Here is an 8653-nt window from a genome sequence, read left to right as displayed (position 1 = left end):
GGATTTCAGAGTAAAGTTCTCTTAAAAGTGTAAGATATGGATCTTTGCCTCAACCACCTTCAGTTGAAATTTGTAGAACTCCTGAGAATAGCAATCAGAGTGCAAGACAGTAGGGAACTACCAACTTTACCTGGGCATGAATAATTGTACATAAATGAAACTTCTGAAGAACTTATTTCATTACCAGGAACCAAAATGTTCATATCTTAAATATCTACTGCAGTGCTAATTATTAAATAAGTTAAAACAGAATCTCAGAACTACCCGAAGGGTCTATTAGTCATTCCTGAGGATCATCCATGTAGTATATTTGTTGCACAGTAAGTCTGCAGTTATCCTTCAGAATTTCCATCCTTCTTTTTCTCTTACTTTAGCAAGCTACTTAGAGTAGCCTCCATTTTTCCACTCTCTTACACAGGCTTGCCAAGTATATTTGGTTATGACTGCTGTGTCCTGATGTTCCCAGAGAATCCAAACATGTGCTGCCTGAAGTGTACAAAATGGCCTCCTCTTTTTGGGCTGGAAGCAGTTCTGCCTCTATTCAGACTATCAGAATATCTTCTTATTTTCATTTCCTTCTATCATAGTAACAGGGGTGATATCCAATAGGAATAAGAGATTTTCACGACTATATACTTCTTCTTTTTCCAGAACTTGTCTCCAAGGTTTTTTTTCTTTAATGAACATACACAAGAGGAATTCTGATGCATAAATGTGGCAGGAATCGGATCATTAGGATGTGCTGTTAGGAGTGTGTGTGTGTAAGGTGATGGAGAGGTGGGAATTGTCTTTTTACAGTAAAAAGACCAGCATATAAAATAACTAAAATAAAATTTTCATTAGGATTTAATTGATTTGTTTTGTTTCATTTATGTAGATTTTTATACTCGTGCTTATTTTATAAACTTAATAATATCATGTGTATTTACACATTTGGGTATCTTGCTGTTATGGTCAGTCTTTCATAATTAAAAAGTTCTTACTGTGCCTGTATTTATCAGCCTACTCACTTGTGAGTTTTAATTTTTATAATACTGGAAACAAGCTAACCAAGCAAATGAAAATTGTGTGAAAATGGGCTATGAGTAAATAATCTATAAATAAAGGCTTTATTCAAGGACTGTTATGATCACTGATGTTCCTTTCTAGTTATTGATAATCTCTTGATAGCTGAAATTACCAATTATGGGACTATGTGTAGAGTAGGGTGGTATGATATAGTTTAAAATATTGGTTAGATGGTACCCTTTTTCAATACTGAGACAGAGGTATGGACTTCAATAATTGAATGCTACTTGTCAAAATACACTAATATCTGGTGTTGACCTAAGCAAATACTATTTCCCATCAGTTAAAATTTATACTTAATATTTACATTTAATTGGACTGTTGACCTTCCTAAAATTAAATGATTTACTTAATACTGCATTGATTAAGTTCAATAAAATTGGTATGCATCTCTTCATATGGAAAGAGCCCAATGAATATCTTGTCAAACTGAATAATGAATAAGAGCCATGTGTATTCATACACGGATACACATTCTATTATCATGTCCCAAAAAATACTTGAGGTTTCTCCATCACCCTTAGACTCTTTCATAGAATTAAGCTTCAAATAGTTTCTTTCTCTCTCTAGAATTTTCCTTTATTTCCCTGCACCAACATGTCTCTCAACTCTTTGTAATAGCTTTAGAAATCCACCTTTGTAGACTATTCACAGGGAGTAGGCTTTTATAAACAAAAGGCAGACCACCTCTTATATATCTTCCCTCAGAGAAATAACACTAGGCTAGCAAATTGCTTGAATTGATGACACAAAACAAAGTATTGATAGATTTTCAAAAAATGATTTTCAAATATTCTGTCCCACTCAAAACTTGATCAATATTTTTATCACATGCAGCTAGCTTTCCCCTTTTATAACTTCTCAGGTATTATTTCTAATAAATAGTTTTTTTAAAAAAATCACTGTGCAAAATTAGACATTATTCATAAAACATTACATTAGAATGAAATTAGTTTAGGACTGGTATTCAGAAACTTTGATGCTTAAAATTTAACTGAATAAAATAGTCTTGATTTCAAATTCAATATATGTCACTAAAAACTATGTATCTATGTATCTATCTATCACGTGTCAAGCTTAACCACGGCTTTTGCTGAATAGTACACTTCATATAAATCAGAGAACAAAATCTTACCTTTGAGTAATTAGCTTTGAATTCAATGAATTTTCTGAAAAAAAATAGGTTACCAGAGTAAATGATGTATTCAAGTACAGGACTATTACTTATCCTCTAGGTGACTAATTTAAGAAAGCAAGCTATGTGGATTAGAGATATAAATTTTTGTATTTGCATTGAGGGTGCTTGTTTGAAGAGAAAAAAACATTTATTGATAAGATAAATATTGCTTAAGAGTCACTTCTAAAAAATGTGAAACATTTTCCTTTGCCAATAAATATTTCTTGAATAGAGAAGGAGGAAGAAAAATTTTTGGAGACTCTTGTTGCTTCCATTACCATGTTTTCTGTTCAATATAAAGACAGAGTTAAATCTTATTTAGTCTCCTCCTATCCATTTCTAAAATAATATAGGGAAATGATATCAGTTATGACATTGCCACCTCTGAAATATCTAGGGCACCAGGAGGAAGCATAAGTATTAATTGAGTCTCTTTCCATATATGCTTCTAATGTACTATTTCCTTTAAATTAATAGAGCCTTTCTTTTAGTTATAAACAATTTTAAGTCACGTACATATTTAAAGAGTCTTTGCAGTGCATTGAAAGTAATACAGCTCTATTAAAAGGAACATAGCTATTGAAGAATGTTATAAATGTAGCAGCTAGTATATCGAGGAGTCTCAAAACAGAGGAGTATAAATGACATTTTTGTAAATTCACTGAATTTAATCAGGCTCTGTCAAATCTCCATGTTTATCTCTGTTATATCTTGAGCAGATACCAAAATTCTCTGGTGACTTAGAAGTTTTAAAGATCAATCAAGTTAAGGATGAATTGATTTTAATTTTTCTCCTCCTTCAAGTACAGAGCCCATTTCATGTTTTTTTCTGGGACTGTAAATGGTGGGAATAAAAAAGGAAGTTTATGGTTAGCTTTAATTCACTTTTTCAAATTTCCTTTTCGAGGCTAGATTTTTCCAAATTCATGAGGAGATTGAAGAAAGGTGGGAAAGGAAGCATTTTTTACCTAACTGACACTTGCTTTATTCTACTTTGCTGTTTTTGACACTCTGGTTGGCCCTGATTGGTCATTCATGTCCTCTATGTGGCATATTCCAAGGACTTGTTCTTTCACAGGATTTATGTGTGAGTTCTTTGAAGGACCCGGGAAAGATTCTACCTATGTAGACTTAGTTTGACCTAGTCCTTTTATAGGAATCCCCTTACCTCCTGCCACCCATGGATCCACAGTTCATGCTCTTTGTATTCATTATCTGCAGACAATCCTCTTGGGAGAAATCACAGCAGTTCAAGCTCTATTCATTTCTGGGGTGTCCACTTGACCTATGAAAAAACTCACTCCTTCTGTCCTGGAAGCACAGTGTGGAATGTTGGCTTTCCTATCGTTTTTATCCTTGCTCTATATCTCTTCAATTCTATTCTCCATTGCTCAGAGATGGACAGGAGAATTTTGGCATTTTTAGAAGATACTTATATGGATCAACTTTATTGAAAGTGAATGCACAGAGATATTGCAGCATGCAATATCTTCCCAATATCAAACGCTAGGCAATTCTTTTTAATTTTTTATGAAGAAAATAATCTGTTTATAGTAGTAGTTATTTATTTTTGTTGAGGGTTCTCTGCTTTTCTGCCTGCTCCACAATCTTTTCTTCCATATAAAGATGTGCTCTTCCATTTCCTGAATTAAGATCTGGACACAGGGATCAGCTTGGTTCAACAGCTTAATTTCTTTGACAGACTGAGTCATTTCACTTGGGTATTTTGGTCCAACAGCAACCTTCACAATAGGGGTGCTTCAAAGTTGAGTGATATAAATGGCAGGCAGGATGACAAGTTGCACAGTGTTGCAGATTTCAGCACAAATTCTTGTTGGCATCTTATTAGCACATTTCCTAGAAGTACCTCCTCTAGGTCTCCCATCTCCCTTCCTAGCAGAAGATACAGGTTCTCCAGATTACAGCATGCCATGTGGGGAACTCGGGGAAGGTCATCTACCGGAGTTGGGAAACCTAAAGCTATACACTACAAAAACTCAACAGAACTGTATTTGGGCCTCAAGACAAAATTTTCTTTCACCTTTGAGCCATGCCACTGAATACTCGAGCAAATTCAATAAAAGACCCTTAGTTGTTTCTTTCCTGGAGCACAGGTTTTAGAGGTCATACTCTCCACCTGCTACTCATCACCTTTTGGCTCTTCTACCTTTGGACTTGTTTCAAGAGCACGCCCATACTGGATGGGCTCCAAGGGTGCCTGCCCCTGTGCTGCTACAAGCTTCTTCATGTGCCTTAGCCTTGCATGCTCACGACTCTGAGCGATTTCTTTTTGAACGGACAATCTTGGCTTATCCTAAGGCAAAGCCTTAGCATCGATTGCAAACATTTTGGAAACAAAGATAATAACTAGAGCAGTATATTCATTTCCATATTTCATAAAAGCTGTTTTAGTGCCTGGGTTTTGGTGAAAGAGAGTTAAGCTGTGCACATCATCTTGTTTCTTTTCTCTCTCAGCTGTAATATCCAGGGGACTAGGAAGTTTCTCACACACTGTAGCAAGAACAGCATGGGATATGGGTAGTCACTGACTACAGATGGCATTAATTTGAACTTAAGGATCTGAATATCATGCCACCTGAGCTCCAATTTTTAATCCTAAAGAAGTCACCATTTCATCAACTTTTTCTTTGTCATTTTTCAAGACAACATCACACAAATTCCATATATTTTATAGAGTCAAGTCTTCAAGTAAAGGTTTTCTTTAAACCTTTTAGAAAGGTTTCTTTCCTTTTGCCTAAAATCCAGGTGACAAACTTTCAATCTCTCCTTTTAGAAAACACACATATCCACACACATACATACACTTGGCTAATGGGAGAGTAAACCACACTCTTCTCCAAAGCTTGGACACTGTTTGACTACACTGACAGTGCAGTTGTGTTTCCCTCTCTTCCACACTCACTCTGACTTTTTTCCTGCCCGGTATTTTTTATGGAGCCTGAAAATTTAAGGAATATGTCATGATCACCTCTTAGTCTTAATGAAATCTTCTGACTCTGACTGACTCTCTCATTATTGGGAAAATTTTTCAATTAACAATAATCGCGCATCTGGTAAACCTCATTGGCTACGACACTGACACTGTGCAAAGCTGACTCTCTCATTATAAATGTGGGTTAGTTTGGACAGTTCTTTGGCTCCAATTCTGATTCAACGTGAAAAGCACTAATAAATATCCTGTTTTCTTATAATGATCAATAGGTATTCTTTCTTTTACTCTGGACTATTCTAATTTGAATTTATATTCTAAATTTCTAAGTTTCTTGTATCCCAATTAATTATAATATATTGAGTATTTGTTTTCTCTTGAAAGTTTGTGTTTCATGTAACCATGAATGTTAAGTATAATTTATGAATGTATTATTGTCATTATCACTGGATTCTAGATTATCAGGTTGAATTTATAATACATAATTTAATATGCTGGTATTTTTTCTTCCTCCTTGTTACTAGAATTATTATAGCACATAAACTGTTTAGTCTTCCCTTCTCTTAAACTGTACTTGACACAAACATAGATCTTTTAAGAAACTTTGGTATAATTTCTCTCTATCATGTAAGGAGTTATCTGTTATTTTGATAAGTAAACATTATATATTTAGTTCCCAGAAATTATATATATATATATATATAAGTATATATATTATATATATTTATATGATACAAATTATCCCTACATAGAAAGCATATACATATATACATAGATATAGTTAATTTTCTCTTATTATAAATAATTTTAACTTTTAGTTTACTTTTTAGGTAACAACATAGAGAATTGTATTTTCACTTTGTTGTTGTTATTATCAACCCCCTCCCCTTGAAAATTTTGTTTTTGAGAATAACTTAATTGCATTTGATAATGTGGAAGAGATAACATGTATTTTAATTTGAAAAAATTGATTTATTTCTGATAAATAATAATCACATTTATGGCCTTAATGTTTATATGAAAAGGACAGAAAGTTGATAGACTATCAAAATATCCTAGTCATACATATTTCCAATTAGCTGATATTTTAGAATTATAACTACAGGCATACCTCAGAGATATTGTAAGTTCAATTCCAAATATCACAATAAAGTGAATATCACAATAGAGTCACACAAATTTTTGGTTTCCCAGTGTATATAAAATTTATGTTTACACTATACCATAGTTTATTAAGTATACAATAGCATTTTGTCTAAAAAACATATACATACCTTAATTTAAAAACCTTTATTGGTCTAACATGCTAACCTTCATCTGAGCCTTCAGAAAGTCGTAATTTTTTTGCTGGTGGAGGGTCTTGCCTCGATGTTGATGGCTGCTGATTGATCAGGGTGGTGGTTGCTGAAGGTTGGGGTGGCCGTGGCAATTTCTTAAAATAAGACAACAGTGAAGTTTTCCTCATCAATTGACCCTTCCTTTCGCGAATGATTTCTCTGTAGCATGCAGTGTTGTTTGATAGCGTTTAACCCACAGTAGAACTTCTTTCAAAATTACAAAACCTGCTGCTTATCAAAACCTGCTGCTGCTTTATCAGCTAAGTTCATGTAATATTCTAAATCCTTTGTTGTGATTTCAACAATCTTCACAGCATCTTCACTAGGAGTATATTCCATCTCAAGAAACCACTTTCCTCATTCATCCATAAAAGGCGACTCGTCATACATTAAAGTTTTATCATGAGATTGCAGTAATTCAGTCACTTCTTCAGTCTCCACTTCTAATTCTAGTTCTTTTGCTTCTTCCACCACATCTGCAGTTACTTCCTCCACTGAAGTCTTGAATTCTTCAAGGTCATCCATGAGAGTTGGGATCGATTTCTTCTTAATTCCTATTAATGTTGATACTGTAACCTCTTCTCATGAATTATAAATGTTCTTAATGTCACCTAGAAGGGAGAATCCTTTCCAGAAGGTTTTCAATTTACTTTGCCCAGATCCATCTGAGGAATCACTATCTATGACAGCTATAGGCTTATGAAATTCATTTCTTACATGATAAGACTTGAAAGTCTAATTACTCCTTAATTCATGGGCTGCAGAATAGATGTTGTATTAGCAAGTGTGAAAATAACATTAATTTCCTTGTACATCTCTATTAGAGCTCTTGGATGACCAGGTACCTTGTCAATGAACAGGAATATTTTAAAGAATTTTTTTTTTTTTTTTTTTTTCTGAGCAGTAGGTTTCAACTTTGGGCTTAAAACATTCACTAAACCATGTTGTCAACAGATGTACTATCATCCAGACTTTGTTATTCAATTTATAGAGCACAGGAAAACTAGATTTAGTATAATTTTTAAGAGCCGTACCATTTTTGGAATTGTAATAAATGAGTGTTGTCTTTAACTTAAAAGTCACCAACTATATTAATCCCTAAAAAGAGAGTCAGGCTGTCATTTGAAGAATTGAAGCTAGGCTTTGCCTTATCCTCTCTAGCTATGAAAGTCCTAGATAACATCTTTTTCTAATATAAAGTAATTTTGTCTACATTGAAACTATGTTGTTTAGTGTATCCACCTTCATTATCTTGACTAGAGTGTCTGAATAACTTGCTGAAGCTTCTACATCAGCACTTATTTCTTCACCTTGTACTTCTCTGTTATGGAGATGGCTTCTTTCCTTCAACCTCATGAACCAGCCTCTGCTAACTTCAGACTTTTCTTCTGCATATTCCTCATCTCTCTCAGCTTTGCCAGAATTGAAGATAGTTAGGGCCTTCCTCTGGATTGGCTTTGGTTTAAGGGAATGTTGCATTTGGTTTGATCCTCTATCCAGACCACTAAAACTTTCTTCATGTCACCAAGAAGGCTGTTTTTCTTTCTTATCATTCATGTGTTCACTGGAATAGCACTTTTAATTTCCTTCAAGAACTTTTCCTTTGCATTCACAACTTGGCTAACTGTTGGGTGCAAGAGGCCTAGCTTTTGGCCTATCTCAGCTTTCTACATGCCTTCCTCATTAAGCTAAATCATTTCTAGCTTTTGATTTAAAGTGAGAGATGTGTGACTCTTTCTTTCTCTTAGAAGTCACTGGAGGGTTATTAATTGGTCTAATTTCCATATTGTTGTATCTCAGGAAGAGGGAGGTCCCAAGATAGGGAGAAAGATGGGGGAATGGCTGGTCAGTGGAGCAGATTGTCACACACAACATTTATTGACTAAGTTTGCTGTCTTTTATGGTATGGTTTGTGGCATGCCAAAACAATTAGAAGAGTAGCATCAAAAATCACTGACGACAGACCACCATAACAAATATAATAATAATGAAAGTTTGAAATAGTGTGAGAATCACCAAACTGTAACCAAGAAACACATAGGAGCAAATGCTGTTAGAAAAATGGTGCCTACAGGCTTGCTTTATGCAGGGTTGCCACAAAACTTCAATTTGTATAAAATG

Source organism: Balaenoptera physalus, assembly GCF_965194825.1.
Source record: "Balaenoptera physalus genome assembly, chromosome: 18".
NCBI lineage: Eukaryota > Metazoa > Chordata > Mammalia > Artiodactyla > Balaenopteridae > Balaenoptera > Balaenoptera physalus.
Note: the sequence above shows the minus strand (reverse complement) of the source record.